Source organism: Ambystoma mexicanum, chromosome 3p, assembly GCF_040938575.1.
Source record: "Ambystoma mexicanum isolate Mex_15411 chromosome 3p, UKY_AmexF1_1, whole genome shotgun sequence".
Lineage (NCBI taxonomy): Eukaryota > Metazoa > Chordata > Amphibia > Caudata > Ambystomatidae > Ambystoma > Ambystoma mexicanum.
In genome coordinates, this window is record NC_090925.1 from 1,122,072,565 (window position 1) to 1,122,089,646 (window position 17,082).

At 41.5% G+C, this 17,082-nt stretch overlaps 1 long non-coding RNA gene across 1 annotated transcript in view; it reads right to left on the reverse strand.

The window, feature by feature from the left end:
* Positions 1 to 577: 577 nt before the first annotated feature.
* Positions 578 to 17,082, reverse strand: part of LOC138579821 (uncharacterized) — a 42,497-nt gene continuing 25,992 nt past the window's right edge. The window contains exons 2-3 of the long non-coding RNA XR_011304136.1: positions 6,599 to 6,721; positions 578 to 790 (exon numbers count right to left, since the gene is read on the reverse strand). This is a non-coding gene — a long non-coding RNA (uncharacterized lncRNA). The remainder of the gene's footprint in view (positions 791 to 6,598; positions 6,722 to 17,082) is intronic.

Consider the following 17,082-nt stretch of genomic DNA (forward strand, 5'->3'; position numbering starts at 1 on the left):
CTCTCTGAACTCATGTGGAATTCCCTGGGGTCATTGGTTTCCATTCTTACATAAGGAGGATCCGGAGAGTCACAACACTCAAAAGGGCAGTATTTTGTTAATAATTTACCATTGGATAGGTTTTTGGAAACACATTTCCTGATTCTGAATTAGTAGCCCATCGATAAGATCACAGAATCTTTTTCAGCAGAGGTCTGTCATGAATTACCAAATCATGAACAGTGAAGATGGACTTGCACAAGAGGGAGCCAAAGGCAACCTCGCATCTTAGATTTCAAACCCAGAGATTTGAGGGCCACCTGCCCTAGCCCGTGAAGAACCCGGCGTGCAAGAGGCGACAGCATCTAACCTCACGGATATGTCTGAGCTTGAATCCAGAGAAGGGCACAATACGGGAAAGAAAATCATTACATTGTCGCTTGTAGTCATCTAGGACACAGAGAAAGATCAAAATCTTTGGAAACATCAAAATCACGCACTAAGAAGCCAACAGCTGACACAGCATACAGTGCTCATATTGAAAAAAGCTAAATACCATAACCCCTCTGCACGGCACCAACACAGACAAACACGCCTATACGCAACAATATTTATTCATAACTTATAACTTAAATACTTAAATACTTTAAAAAAACATATTGACTGAAACATGTATAAATAACTATTATCATCTGCTGGAGCAATGTTTTCTTTCACTGAAAACCATTTGTGAGAAATCTTTAATTCCCTTTAGGAAGTCATGGAAAGAGGACTCTTTCTTCTCTGTCCTGGCCTTCGCGGAGCACTGGACCTAAGAGGAGAATAACATTGCGCAGGTTAGTGAGATGCAAGCCCAGGCTCACACTGATGACATCAGCAATGCTATTACTGTACGTGTGACTCACGCAGCCTCTGAAACGAGTCCGCTTCTGGGAACAGCATGAATAGCATTACGGTAATTCTGAAAGGTGCGAAACGCGTATGTCTCATTGCTACTAAGCCTGACCTCTGTCCTCGCGTGCACACTTCCGCACATTTTGATAACTCTTTGTGATATGGTTCATCTTGCGAAGAATACGGTTCGCTTACGTGGCTTGTGATTAGGGACACCAATAACGGGTCCTAGCTTTAGTATCCGGCTGTGCAAGAGAAGACAGAACCACAGGTTTCGCGATTGTGCTAAGTTCTCCCCTTGGGTTTTTCTGACCTAGCGCTTCCACCCAACATGCTACAGGGTTTAAACAGCAGGAGATGGACATTCTTTGGGCCGGATTGTGTTGTGTGAAGATATATGAATAGAAGGGTTTGTGCAGAAATAAGGGTGCAGGCAATTGTGGTTGGGCAATCATGTGTATTTGGATGTGGGGGGCAGTTTTCTGCCCCTTCATCCAGAGAATAAGCAAACATTGTTATTTTGTTTGCCGTGTTAGTGGAATCTATCCCTCCCCCAACTAGGGAAGTCTGCATCTAGGTTTACGCTGTTGCCCGTTTTTAACATGAGCAACTAACTGCAGCCCAGTTTCAGAATCGTGAAGTCTGCACTCTGTAGCTAACTCCCAAAAGAGCCAACAGAAGGCTTGCGGGCATCAAACCTCCCACATTACTAAAGACATCGCCATGAAGCACAAACCGGCCTCAAGAACCTACAGACAGCCTGGTCCAGGGCATTGCTCTCAGAGGTGCCCCAGTGCCAAGTCCACTCTCATTTAAGAGTCTGTGGTTCCACCCAGCTTCCCTGACAATAGAACCTGGCTGGTCATGCTCAATCAAGGCCCAGGGAGGAGCAGAATAGAACGTGCTCGCCTTTTCCCACACCTCCAAAAACACAGACAAAAGGTCTATCTATCTATCTAAATTCTTGTATTGCGCCACTAACCCGAGGGCCTCAGGGCGCACACAGGAGAAGGAAAAGAGACAGACAACAGATAACAAGAACAATTAAAGAAACGTGAGACGCAGTAGAACCAAGTGGAATCCAGTACTCTCGGAAGCCAAAATAAGGGTAAGATATGGTGAGATACAAGATTCAGTGCAAGAGCACTATACATGGAAGATGAATATATCTTAACCTTTGTCAAAGAAGGAAGTCTTTAGTTGTTTCTTAAAGATGAACAAGGAGCCACTATTAGCGAGGTGTTTGGGAAGTGAATTCCAAAGGGCCGGGGCCCATGAATCAAAGCTTGTGCCTCCAAATCTTTTCAAGGTGAACAGGGGTTGAACCAGGATAGTGTTACTGCTTGAGCGCAGAGAACGACCAACTGATTTCTTTTTTAGCCTAGCGGTAAGATAGGATGGAGCTTTACCATATAGGCATTTAAACACAATGGTTAAACCTTTATGTTGTAACTGCTGTTGAACTGGCAGCCAATGTAAGCTACGCCTAGCATCGGAAACATGCATATTGCGCTTAAGGCCCATTACAGCAAGTACTGCACTATTCTGTATGACCTGCAGAGTCTTAATATTAGCCTGCGAGGTACCAATCAAAAGACTGTTTCAGTAATCCAACTTACAGTTTACAATTGCCGCTGCGATCAAAGCAAGATTTCCTTTGGACAGATATGGGCATATATAGTAATGGCAAGAGGATTTAAGGTAGTTGGTCTGTCAGGTAAAAGATAACTGAGGGTCAAAAAAGACCCCCAGAGTTTTTACAGATTTTGATATAGAAATAACATGTTGACCAATCAAGAAGTTGTCATATTTTATGTCGAGTTTCTTTAACCTCTGCTGAGTTCCTAAGATCAACAGCTCAGTTTTGGCATTATTGAGGGTTAAAGAGTTTAACGCCATCCATTTCTGAATTTCAGCAAAAATGTGATTAATGTGCTCTAAATCTTTTAGATACTCACCAGTAAGTTTGATGACAATCTGCGTATCGTCAGCATAGTTGGAGAAATAAATGCCTATAGATGACAAAATAGCGCAGAGAAGGCGTGAGTAAATATTAAAGAGTAAAGGCCAGAGACATGAGCCCTGCGGAACACCACATAGTAACAAAGATGCCATAGAGTAAGCATTGTCCTTTGTTACCTTCTTGTTAAGCTGATGCTTCAGATGAGCATTTACCGATTGTAATTAGTCTATCCGCCAGAAGTTGGTGATCGACTAAATCGAACGCGGCGGATAGATCTAATAACAGCAGCAAGGCTGTATGACCTTCATCAACAAGACCAGTAATATAGGATTTTAAATCCAGCAGCGCAGTCTCAGTCCCATGATTAGGACGGAACCCGGACTGTTGGGTAGCTAATATATCGTGTTCCTCGATGAAGGTTTGATATTGATAATATGCAATTTTGTCCAAGGTTTTCAACATAAAGGTGAACATTGGTGATTGGACGATAATTCCCCGCCTCGCCAGGATCCAGGTTTTCTTTCTTGAGCAAAGGTGTAACCCAGGCTTCTTTTATATTCTCAGGGACATAGGATTCCTGAAAGGATCTATTGAAAAAGGTAGTGTCCCATGGGGCAAGAGTAAGGATATGATCTTTGAATAGGGAGATGGAAAAACATCCCCTTTGCAGGAGGTAGGTTTCAGTTTAGAGACAGTGTCAATGACTTCTTCTATGGAAACAGATCTAAAAGTAAAAGCGGGGAAATCTCCAATGATATCAATATTATCTATAGTAGATGATATATTGGCAGAAATAAGTTTGACCTGGGTACTAATATTATGTTGATGAGTTAGGGTTTTATTTACAAAGCTTTTGTGAATGTTTTGACACCATATACTGTCCGCCGGAGGCAACAATGTAGTAATGCAACCCTTTAGCTCCTGAAGAATAACAAAAAGCTCTTTAGAGCTAGATTTAGCTTTAGAAATCCGGGAATTAAGATGATATTCTTTAGTGGAACGAATAAGTGATTTGTAGCGTCAGAGGGCATGCCTGTAAGAAGTGAAGCTAGACTCAGATGGTTGTTTATGCCATAGTCGTTCCATGGTGCCATGGAAGGCTTTAAAGCCTGACCACGCCTCAGCTAAAGACATGCCAACATCATACTCTAAGGGGTTCGAGATGTACTGTAGCCCAGCTGCTTCCACCCGGCCTAGTCTAAGATCTTGTTTGGGCCACAGATGAGAGAGGAGTACTATGCTGTTTAGCTGGTGCCCTATTTGCCCATTGGTGACTCAGTCTTTTTAGTGCAGACTAATCATTGCACCGATTTTGCAGTGCAGAAAAGTCACTGCAGGCAAGCTCACCTGCAGTATGTATCTGCAGAAAAGGTACAGATTGTATGTTTTGGAAAAAAAGGATTATGGTTTACTTGGGGTGTGAGTGGTTAGTTAATGGGAACTTCTGAGGGGTTTCCCCTCAATATTGCTGCTGCACTAAACTTAAAAACACCGAAAATTGAAATATTATACACCCAAACAATGTGACGAAATAACACAAGGAACCTCCAATTGTACACAAGGGTTCCTTGTAGTGAAATAACGCATGCTCTTTTTACTGTTCCTAAAATGGTGTTTTTGTTAGAAACCCAGTTTGCCTCGTCATTATGTATTCAATTCGTGTGTCCCTCATTAATGAACTGTTGCAAACTGGCATTTTGTGTGGAAGTGGCTGAAAGACCAACTTGACCTGCTTGATAAGGCCATGAGAATGCAACGTGGTCTTCTAAAGACACAATAAATGGGTTTGGTTACTGGTATCTGGTGTTACGGAGCAGATCTGACTGAAACATTTGGTGTCCCATGAGGGCTTCGTATGATTGAAGTACAAGTGTTGACATACAAACGGTGTCTCTCGGTTTAAAGAGACAATATTATTCTGAAGGTTATTAATATTGAAGGTGCAGGCTCCATCTATCCCTCGAATGTAGCCAGAGTGAGAGCAAACACAGTGAATGGTTTAGCCAACTTTACTTCAATGCTGTGCCTCTGGACAGCCCAGTTCTGAACTGAACTTTTAGGTAGAGTTACATTCCAAGAGATTTCTAGAGAGCAGGTAATATGGCTGTGCCATTTGGAGGGATTGAGGGCCTCCCAGAACCTGGGACTCTGTGCTTCTAGTCATCAGCTCACAGATTTCTGCTGTTTGCACGTCTTTTGGGCAGTGGAGTAACGTTGCTGAAAATGTTGGGGGGGACATGACATCTGAAGAAAAGGTGCCCCAGCCAAATGAATGGGGACAAAATGGTGTACCATGAAAGTTGGGGGGGACAAACACCCCCGTACCCCCCTAAAATTACGCCCATGCTTTTGGGGTGTCACTGCTCTTAGTACTTTGGTGGTTTCATTAATCCTGTCCTACCTTGCTCAGTGGGACACCTTCATCGTAACAAGCACTTAACATTACTTTGACAAGGAATTATATGAGGCTCGGATTGTATTGGAGGGCCATTTCTTGGTGTCATTTGAAAACATGCATTTTTCGTCTCCAGAAAGGAATTTGAAAATTGATCAACACCGTTCTGTTTTGGGGTTTGATCCTAGAAGTGCTATTTGTTCTTAAAAAGAGCCTCTTAGTTTCTCAAATTTCACATACTCTTTTCGTTTCGTGATTGGTCCCCAATCTTAGCCATAGCAGTTTTAAAAGAATGTGATGCCATTGGAAATATTGCATGCTCGTCACATGTACTCATACACCTGCCCCCTGCACTCCTTACTCCTAAATGGCTTTAGTTTGCTCTTATTGGATACAATGTATTCTCACAATGCACTGTTCCTTGTGCAAGACCTGTGGTTCAGTATGCACCTAAAATATCTCAGGACTAAATACTTGCTGAGGGAAGACAGTAACCTGCTTATCCTTAGAGAGTCTACATCATTCGGACAGGAGCTTGGCACACAGCAAGCACCTGCACGATCTGAAACTCAATGGATGTCCTCAAAGTTCCCATCCAGCCTTAAATGTCTGCATACTCCAGTACAAGAGGAACCCGCCTAGTTCCCCAAAAGGAGATTTGTTTTCTAGCTCCGCTAATATCCTCCTAATCAGGAATCGAGGACGCCCACACCCCAAAGGATCAAAGACTAGGTGGGAAGTAAGATTTCTAGGTGATAGCATCTCTTGGCCTGGATCACTCAGAATTCAAGTATCCTCAAAAGTCTCATTCTAAGTTTTAACTTCACTTTCCAGTGGTTATAACATCCACATTTTTCTGGGACTCTGGCATATCAGGGTGGTTGGAGAGTGTGACACAGATGTGTTTACATTGGACATTTTTGTATTCAAACAGTGTAGTCTGTTATAAAGGTACAGGCACCCGGTTCTCCTTTAATCAGTTGGATTGGTCATGCTCAATATAGACCTATACAACAATGGTAACATGTCCATGCTCTTAGTCCACCAGGAGTCCTCCATTTTGGAACAGAGAACAAGGAGAAAAGTACAGAACATTCCTGTTTGGTCCAAATGATGCTCACGTGGCCTGTTCCAATATCCTGATGGTAATGAGGGGGTGCAGATTAGAGCAGGCAGGGGTTGCACACCTGTATGGCTGGCTCATCTAAGGTTCTCAATGACTAAATTTGTGAAGAATAAACTAGCATGCACAATAAAATGAAGGAAATGTGATAAGGTTACTTGTAAGAGAGTTTCGACAGGTACGGAGATACGGACAGCTTCAAGCACTCGATATACAGTGAGAGGTAAAACAAAATTACACTTACGTTGTCTTGCAATCGCGCTAAATTTATGAGGAGACCATTCAATTGGATCTGATGGGACGGGCAAACAATTTGTTTGACAATGTTGGCTGCTTGGCACCATGTTTCACATGTGTCTGTTCCTCCCTAAAAAACATTGCAAGAAGTCAATTAATTAATGATCATGCATTTTATTAATGAATTCCACATCCCTTCAAGCAAATTATAAAGTTGCAATGTAGAATAATGACTATGTGCACAAAAGAAAAAGGCAACAAAAGCATTTCTGGTTCTTATATCACCTAGAAAAAAGGGATGGGTGGCCCCTTCTTATACTATCCGTGTGCTGCGACATATCTTTAACAATCCAACAGAAGCAAACAGCCTAAACATGTGTAAGATCATCATAAGACACAGACTTATCTGCAGCCCATTGGATATTCTGAATGCAGTTTCCTTTCATAAAGGTTGCATGCAGCCTTGCGGCTATAACTTTAATGAAAACAAATGTATAGTTTTTTCTTTGGCTGTTGATAAAGCTCAATCAGCCCTTGAACGCTTTGCAACTCTTCCCCAGGTAAATTATGAAAATCCCATTGATTGGAAGAACATTTGTCCATGGTACAGCTTTGGGAGGTTGAACCCAAAAGCACCCACTTCCTAGCACACTTTACAATCAGTTTATCTTTAGCCTAAACAAATCCTAAACTAGAAAGAAGTGGCATAATTAAAGTGCAAACCCATGCAAAGTATAACAAAGGTTTTTGACCCATCTGCACGGTGGTCTGCCAACATTTGCATTTTTGTATTTTGATTGCTGTATTGGTCATTAAAGAAGTGTGGATCTTTTCTGTCATCCACATCAGGGACGCACACATAATCATTTCTGTAATTTATTTTAAATGAACTAATGTTATCATGTAGTAAATTACACAGAACCTTGGATTCTAACAGTGCCTTTCCCAAACATTGAAAGATACACAATAATATTGTATGATTATGTTCTCAGACTAAGTTTACCATTGTACTAAAAAGTGGTAATAAAGTACCAGGCTGTTATGCAAGTCTATGCAAAAAGGACGAGCATTCTCGTCCTTGTCACTTAAGGGATACAATCAAATAAAATTAAAAAGAGATTTCAATTAGAATATGCAAGTAGATGGTTTAATTCCCTTTGTGTTACTTTTTCAAATAGCTGAGCCGATCCTAAATGTGTTTACATTTTTGCTCTTCTTCAGGGCTCTAGTACAATGATATTAATGGTAATTGCATATTTCAATACATACCAATGTAACCAAAATCAATTCAACCAATGTATTGCTTCCCAAATAAAAAAAAGTCCAACATAGCCGTTGTGTCACAGAAAATAAATAATCATTAATGAAAATGAGTTAAAGAAAACATTGTATATGTGATACAAAATAGACATCCAAAATCAAACGAGATAAAATGCCCGAAAAATAGGGAAAGAGAGCTGTGACAACAGACCAAACATAAAAACAAAGAAATAGAAATCATAAATAATTTGTGAATGCACAACGGATTATTTTATAGTTACATAGTCCTTCTCATTTAGTTAGTAGTACTAATAAATAAATAATATTCGTGTAAATATACATTGTTATTAGATTGGTGTCCTATGACCATTGCACCGGCACCACTGGAAAAAAAATCACTGGCCACTGTAAGAAAGGCATGGTATCAAACAGTAAGGTAAGACAGACACAAGTGATCACAGTTAAAGGGTGTTTATTTAACTTCAACTGGGTTTGAAAAACACCTATCTAATCCTAAATCTAAAAGATGGGAGCAAGCTGCGACCATCAAATAATAACACAGTCCTAGTGGTGTCTTGTAAAAAAAAAAGGGCCTATACTATTAAACCTATTGCCAATCCTTACTTCTAAATACAAATAGTGTGGGAAACGATGTTATGCAAAAGAAAAGAGTTCAAGAAATGATATGTCATGATATTCAAGCTGTTGGCTTCCCTTCCCCACTTTGTCAGCACGGTACAAGACGGCACACTTGAGCTTAGCACAGTCTCTGGCTTCTCTAGCACAAGGTTTCAGTACAAAAATTCAACATCAGGGCCTTCTGTGCCAAAGTCACTTTGCCATTCAAAGTCTCTTACTCCAGAGGGCCTGATGCAACACGACAAACATCAAAAGTTCCTTTCTCCTCAGGATTCTCATGTACAACTTCTTTGGTGATGTTCGATTCACCCCGGGTCCCCGCCTGTCGGGCTCAGACCCACTTTAACACAAAGCCTTCAAGTGGTCTGACTCTGCCGAGCTCGGCCCAAATTCATGTACTTTTGTGTGCAGCATTTTACTTGACCCGTCGCAGGACCACTTCGATTCACATTTATTTATTCTCTTTCAATTGGTCTCCTTCCACCAAACTCAGACCAAATTCATCTACTGTTATTACTTCTCAGCTGGATACCTTACAGAGACCTTTGATTGAGCACCCACACAGTGCCGGACAACTCAGTCAAAGGTATTGTAGCTTGCTTTAAAGTTCAATCACTCATCAGCAGTTTAACTTCACTTGCATCTCTTATCACACATGTTTTAACAAAGTTCGTTCCAGCGCTCACCATACAATGTTGCTCCTTGCAACTTTGGCTTCAACACAGACCGGTCTTGTATCGGTCGCCCCAACTCACTGGCTGTGTTGACTTCACTGATGCTGCTTTGTTCTTGGAGCCAATGAAAGTAGGCTTGTTAATCTCCCCACATTGATTACTGATGCGGGAGGGCCCCGGGTATCTCCGACACACATTGCAGGATTCTTCAGCCTGGCTTTCTGGTCTTACGCTTTCTATTCTCGAGGTCTCTGGATCCCCTTTGGTTTTGTCATCTTTCTCTGCGTGCTCAGCTGCCAACTCAAAACTGCTGTTTCCTTGTGTGCGTTGCCTCGCTCAGAGTGTGCTCTCGTGCTCCGCCTTTTATCATTTTGGGGAAGTGTAATGGAAGCAAGGTGTGAGTTATTGTCTGTAATTGCCTGACCTCGCCTGACCTTAGTATTGGGATATGTCAGGTACACAGCTCGGTGTTAGTCTGTTTTCCCTTATAGCCGGCTGTCTGTGAGAAGGTTTTCATGTTCTTAAAGGGGCGGTGAGTAGAGTTCCTAAATATCCTACCGGGTAGGATGGGGTAGATGTGTTATGGGGAAGGGGATACCGCGTCTCACCATCCGGTGTCCCACTCCCTGAAAACCCCTCGCTCAGGTGATCCTCCCACACTGGTCCACCCTCAGGAGATGGATCCTAAAACAATGTCCGTGTCCTGGCCACCTGGATGACAGATCCCTGGGGACTAGTGGGTGGGACACCTTCTGGTTTCTCACACCACCCGTAACACTCGTGTCAAAATAATGGTGAGTGCCAAAAATATAAACCGATGAATAAACCATTTAATCATGTTAGTGATTCTATTAGGGGGGAGGGTAATCTGTGTTACCTATCCTTGATATCTGCGAGTGTGGTCTAGGACGTGAATCAACTGATACATTCATAAGTTGTTACCTATATGGATCTATGCATGTACTCTTTTTTTAAATACTTCCAGGAAAACATATCTACCTGTTGTGAACATAAGACTATTAATAGCGTCTTGTAAGTGATACAAAAGGTCTTTGATTGAGCAATTTAAAATTAAGAGGGGCATAATGCAGAAAGCCACCAACCTTGTATGAGTCACTATATTTAGTGATGTTTATGAAGTTTCCGTTATAGCTCATGTTAAAGCTATCCTTGTGGAACTGATCAGGCTTATTCTTGTCTGTGCACGGATCAGTGTTCCCTATATGAGGGTTGAAAACAAATAAGAATCGAGCTTGTAACCATGTTTGGCGTAAATGGGGTTAACCTGCATGTAAAATCCTTTCTGTGGCTAATCGGATTGTGGTGTGACCCAATTACCATTTGCTTACATCTGGTGTAGAGAAAATCACCTTTCTCAAAGACCACTGTTAATTCCGGTGTCCAGGGTTACAGGAGCCATGTTGTCACTTATAAGGAAGAGGAACTAACAGAGTGGATGGACTAACTACAATACAATGTGCTTGAACACTTGGTGCAAATGTGGGTGCTATTTTGAAACTACATACTACCTGTGCAAATAATGATGTTACGTGTCGAGATTTATAGGCAAATGTTACGTGTCGAGATTTATAGGCAAATGTCAAGCTACCGATGCTTCATGTGTGCAAATCGAAAAAAAGAGATTACTAAATATATATGGATGATGATGATGATTACTGCTGTAAAATGTGTTCCAATGTCTCCCTTAAAATTAAACTGCTGACTGAAATCATGGTAATACATGTAGCTCCATGTCAGTGAACTAGACTATTCACTACTACATGAGCAATGCCTTCAGAAATTCAGGTGCAGTGCACATAAATAGATGCAACTGGGATTTCCTTATAAGATATCCAAATATTCATCGCTATGAAAGGAAAGATAGGTTACTTTCCCAAATATGCATCTCAAATAGGTAAAAAAGATAGATAAGAAAAAAGAGGGGGAATGTTCCAAAATCGTTTATAGTTCAGTTGATAAAAACATGTAATTCACTGTCATTGAGGTCTTCCTTTGAATTCTAATGATCCTGGCTTCTTTTTTTTCTCATCTCTGGTTCTCTGTTGTCTATTCTCGGTTCTCAAATTTCTTGATTCAAATAAATCTAATTTGTTTGATGTTGTCCTTTGAATGTTACAGAGACCAATGAAGTTCCAATGGGTATTACCCATTCGAATTATATACAGGTGTTCTCGAATACTCAGCTGAAATGGGCCCCAAAGAAGGCTATTGGGGCAAAATGTCGAGGGGCCACAGTGAAAGGCTGTGTATACTGGCAAGGGCTAAAGACCATGGCTAGTGTGCCCAAAAGAAACCTAGTGGTGTGCCCACAGCTGAAGGCCGGGGCAATTAGCCATGGCTGAAGATGATGGCTAGTGGGCCTGTTTAGGAAACCTATTGGAGCAATATGTAGAGTGGCCATGGCCAAAGGCCATGGCCATTAGGCATGGCCAAAGGACATGGCTATTGGGACTGGAAGAAAGCATTTGGGACAACATTTAAATGGGCCGCGGCCGAACGGCCAGGGCCAATGGTCATGGGCGATGGTCACAGCTAGTGAGTGGGAAAGAAAGATAGTATTTTAGAAGAAACAGTGGGAAAGGCCAAAGGCCATGCTGACTGGCCAGGAACGAAGGCCCTGACTAGTGGGCCGGAAAGACATGTATAGTGGGTCCAAAAGAAAATATTTGGGGAATATGTATTTTGAACACGGTCAAAGGCCGTGGCCACTGGCCATGGTCAACATGGACGAAGGACATGGCTAGTGGCCCCTAAAAAAAACATGGTATAACAACATCCTTGCAATTCACTGAAAAAACCTTAGCTAAGGCGAAGTTAAGTTGAGCAGATTTAACAAAAAAACGTTGAAATTCAGCACATGTGGGAAGTCATCACCAGCTTAACTCTGAGTGTTCTCGTTGCAAAGCCTATGAGCTGTGAGAAACCTGAAGGTACTCTCCCATCTACTCCCCAAGGATCTTCTTTTCAGTTGGCCTGGGAAGGGCCATCGCTTTTGGATCCCAACCCTGGGGGTGGACTAGCAAGGTAGGATCACCTGGGTGGAAGGGCCTGGGGGATTGGAGAGAGAGTACCTGAAGGCGAGACATGGTATCCCCCACTTCCTGATATTAACTTATCTAAACCTTCCTCAGTCTCTGTAGGATATTGTTGTTCATATCTTAATGTCCCCCCTGAAGTTATCCAAAGTACTGCAAAGAAGAAGATGCCACAAAGAATAGTACAGACTTCCTATAGGAAACACACTATAGTACTGGGATGAAGAAGAATGATTTTGAAGCCTAAAGGACTGAATGTCAGGCATGTCATGTTAATTGGATTGACTGTGGTCAGGCAATTGGGCCTGGGATGGTACACCTGCAGCCTGTTAGAGGCCTACAGGTGTATAAACGGTGGAGTTCACAAACACCAAGGAGAGAGAGAAAGGCGAGAGCGAGAAGCCTGTGCAAGGAGAGAGCAGCAGGAGGGTCACCACAGCCCGCAAGAAGCCGGAGGAAAGCGGGACGCCAAGACGCTGAAGGACAGCAGAGTGAGAGAAGCTGTCATTGCGTGGTGAGGGAGCCGTGTCTCCAAGGAGCCAGAGAAGGCAGAAGAAGGGTACCGTGGAAGGTACCGGAGGGTACCGGTCCCTTTATTGTGGCCAAGAACTGTTTGTTTCCCTGAATGGCAGTAACCATCAATGGGTGTCTGAGGGGCAGGCAGTGAGACCCTGACTTCAAATCCAAGAAAGCATCTTACTGAGGAAACCGAAGAACTGGTCAAAGTAGGTCGCAGCTGGTGAGTTTCAAGAGAATGGAAGGCAACCTGGTGTGCATATAAAAGTGAAGGAATTACATTGTCGCGGAGTGGTCGCGTTCCATCGGCACAGTCTCAAAAGCCCGTGAAGAATGAATTAAGACAAATTGATTTTTGCAGAAACATTGTGTCACAGTGGTCACGATTAAGCATTGCATGTTCAAAAGTCCCTGACTAACGAAGGACATTGTGAAAGTGTCAGGAAATGAGAATACTATGAATAAGAGAGTGAAGATGATGAACGTCCAACCCAAGGGGAGACAGTGAAGTGTGTGCAAAATGCAGAACAGGTAAAACAAAGCTGTTACTGAATGTCAAGCTTGTATATTATAGAAAGGAGAACCAAAGAAGTATCAAGAAAGGCAACCCCTGAATCTAAGAACTGGTTAAACCCTGTAACTTGCCAAAGTGATAGAAAGATGCGTGACCTGTACTGGGTGGGCCGTGTGGCCTGTTAACTGTGCCTAGATGAGGACGCCCCAACTAGGAGAAGTGTGAAAGCAACTTTGTAATACAAATACTTTTGAACACTGTGAAGTTTGTTGAACATTGAGAGAAAGTGCTTAAAGCTTGGGGAAGGAAACCCTGAGCGTCCAGTGAACAGTGAGAATCTAATTTGAACATTGTGCTTTGAAGCTCGGGGAAGGGAATCCCTGAGCTTCCAGTGAACAGTGATAATCTAATTTGAACATTGTGCATTGAAGCTCGGGGAAGGGACTCCCTGAGCTCCTTTGAAACATTGTTATTTTGACAATCAATGTTTGAAGCTTGGGGAAGGGAAACCCTGAGCTCCTATGGAACATTGCTGCTTTGGAAATCAAGGCTTGAAGCTTGGGGAAGGGAACATCTGAGCTCCTTTGGAGCATTGTTGTTTTGGTGAAATAGAGCTTATGCTTGGGGAAGGGAACCCTAAGCACCTGTGCTTTGTGGTTGGAACTGTATCCTGAACTTGTGAAGGAGCTACAGACTGCTCCAGACTTTATGTTGAACACTATTTAAATTGGAATATTCCTGTACTACATTTCTATATTGGACATTAAAACAAGCATAGGTTTTGACACAGACACACTTTTGAGTTGAGATTAGACTTTTCCTTAGTTTCTTTAGGTAGGGCTATTCTCACCATAGCTGTAGGGCAAGTTAGGCATTACACCCATCCTGATATTTTAATAAAGGTTTTCAAAATTGTTACATCTGTTGTCTGTGTCATCTCTTGATACCATGCCTGTCTCACAGAGCACATACATATTATAAGAGATGGGATTCACAATGACATACACAATGGCAATATGGGGGGCATGGCATTATGGGGGGCATCAATGGGAATGCGCTGAGTTAAGCTGATTATGTTTTCCCACTTTGCTGAATATATATATGCATATTCCAATGTTAAACAGCATCCAAGACGCTGTTCAGGCGAGCAGCACTCCACACAAAAATGTTCCAAATAGTAGCCACGGGCAGCCAGCAACAAACACTGCTACACCAGTTGTATTTTATAAAACAACCTTTATTTTCGTTTTTAGCAGTTTTTAAAAATCAATTCACCCAGTGAGAGTCTCTTGCCAGACGGCAGCCTGATGCGTTTCGCCACAACCTAGTGGCTTGTACACAGTAACTCATCACTCACAGGAAATTCATTTTTGTAAAAAACACCACAGTGTAAAACATAGAAGAGGTGACTTGCCGAGTTAGCATAGTGGCTAGTAGCCATTTTGGCTTGGGCTACTAAGTCTGATTACAGATCTCCTAATATTGTGCCCAATCCAACCTTATTAGTTAATTTTGCGCAAGTGAAACATGACTCTTAAAGATTGTGATAGAAGCACAATTCTTAATATTTAAATTGTAGCAACTACAATCTAGACAATAGCATGCCACTGTATCTGTAGTGTTAGAAACGGGACCCAATCGTGCATGCTGTAATAGCACCATTATAATGCTGTGGACATAATTAAAAATGACACATTTCTACAACCTGAAAGAAAGGGAAATCCTCATAAAATCCTTTTAAAAATGTTAAGTCCATAACCATTATTAATTTTTAAAGTGCCAAGTGCATCAAAATGGGAGAATCTATACCCTAACCATAGGCAATAATAGCCAAGTGCATTGGAGTCTGAGAAATGTGTTTTCAGACCATAGGCAGTCATTGCGTATATGTATCACCGTTATAAGAGATATATTTATATGATTAAAATTCATTTCGCATTTTCAAGACAGTGTTGTGATAATGTAAAGTGCATAGTGCGTACCTAATGCATTGAAGAATATTTCAGTGTGCATAGGTGTTTCCATGTGCAAAAGTGCATTCATATGATTGGGTTCAATTCACATTTTAAAAGCAACACTGTCATGATATAAAGTGCATAGTGCATACTCATTGCGTTCTCTAAACAGCAGTCACATAATGGGAATTGCGTAATGCATTCCTAAAATATCGGTTTAAAATGCAAAACCACATACACCAGATCTGCCTACAATTATAAATGTGCAATGATGCATTCCTATGGTTTCTATATTGAACATGGTATGGAAAAGGTAAATATAAGAGAGAAATGTGTTCTAAGGTGCCATGTGCATATATAAAACACAAAATAAAAAAGTCCAGGTGCTAAAAAGTCAAATGGCACTGTTTTGGTTATTCAGATGTTGAAAAAATGTATAGAGTATTGCTACTCAGAAAACATGCTAATAATGAATTTTCATGAATAATAATAGCCACATGTATACACTTTGTTGCAAACAATTAAATTCTAAATCATATTGCAAGTCACCATAAAAAAGTGAGAGATAAAAATAGTGATAAGTAAAAAAGAAATGAAAGAAAACTTTGCACAAGTAACCAAACGTAAAGGGTCACAGTGTATGGTCATTTGGATTGATGATCTTGCTGGGGTTTCTATGCTGTATTAAATAGAATCCTTATGTCCACAGGAAGGTGTAAGCTCTTCATCAATATTATGTCCCACCGGGGTCGTACTCTCAAAATCTAGAATAAATTTAGTCTCTTCTTGTCAGAGTATTCTCTCATTATCTCCTCCCCTGGGACCTGGAATGACCTTATGTATGCCAAAAAATGTTAGACAGGCTGGATCGGCATTATGGATTTCAGAGAAATGTTTCGCCATCGGGTAGGAACAATCTTTGTTGGTGATGGCTCTGACATGTTGCAGGATACGTACTTTTAGCTTGCATTTGGTACTTCCAACGTACCATTTAAGACATGGGCACATCAGAAACGTACACCACCAGCTCTGATTCGCATGTAATTTTGCTGTTAATATGAACCAGATGTTTTAATATTGGGTGAGCATAGCTTTTGCAATTTCTTGCGTATTTGCAGATTTTACACCTGGTACATTTAGAGAAGCCAACTCTTGTTGTGGAAAGCCAATTAGTGTTTATATCGTTCCTTTCCACAGCCATGTAGCTTTTTACCAATAAGTCTTTTATGGATGTGCTTTTACGAAAGGTAATGTCAGGATGATTATGGAACAAACTTCGGATGTCTTTGTCCGCTTTTAGCACCTTCCAGTACTTATTTATTATCCGTTTGCTAATTCTATAGTGGCTTCCAAATGTCAAAATGAGCCTGGTGGTGTTTTCCTCTTCTTGTTTTGCTAGGTCAGTCTTTCATGTTATTAACATTTTATGTCTATTCATTTCTCAGACCTTCAGATATGCCCTTTCAATTATCTTTTTTGGGTACTGTTGTTGTAGGAAGTTTTGGGCCGTTACTTTGCTTACTAAGTCAAAATCCATGATATTGCAACAATTGCGTCTGATACTGATAAACTCACCATATGGGATACTCCATAAAAGAGTATTGGGATGCGCACTGTTTGCGTGTAGAGGGATGTTTGCCCCTCTAATTTTTCTGTAAAGACAGGACTCGATTTTTGCGCCACTATCTTTACCTCTACATCCAAGAACACAATGGATTGGTGGCTGTGGTGTTCAGTGAACTTGAGATTCATATTGTTGATATTAAGTGATTCAACAAACTCACACTATGTCATGATGCATGCTCCGAAACCCCTGGAGCTGTTGGGTCCACCCCAGTCCCTGTCGCCCAGAGGGACTTCTCAGCCTCTAGGGGGTG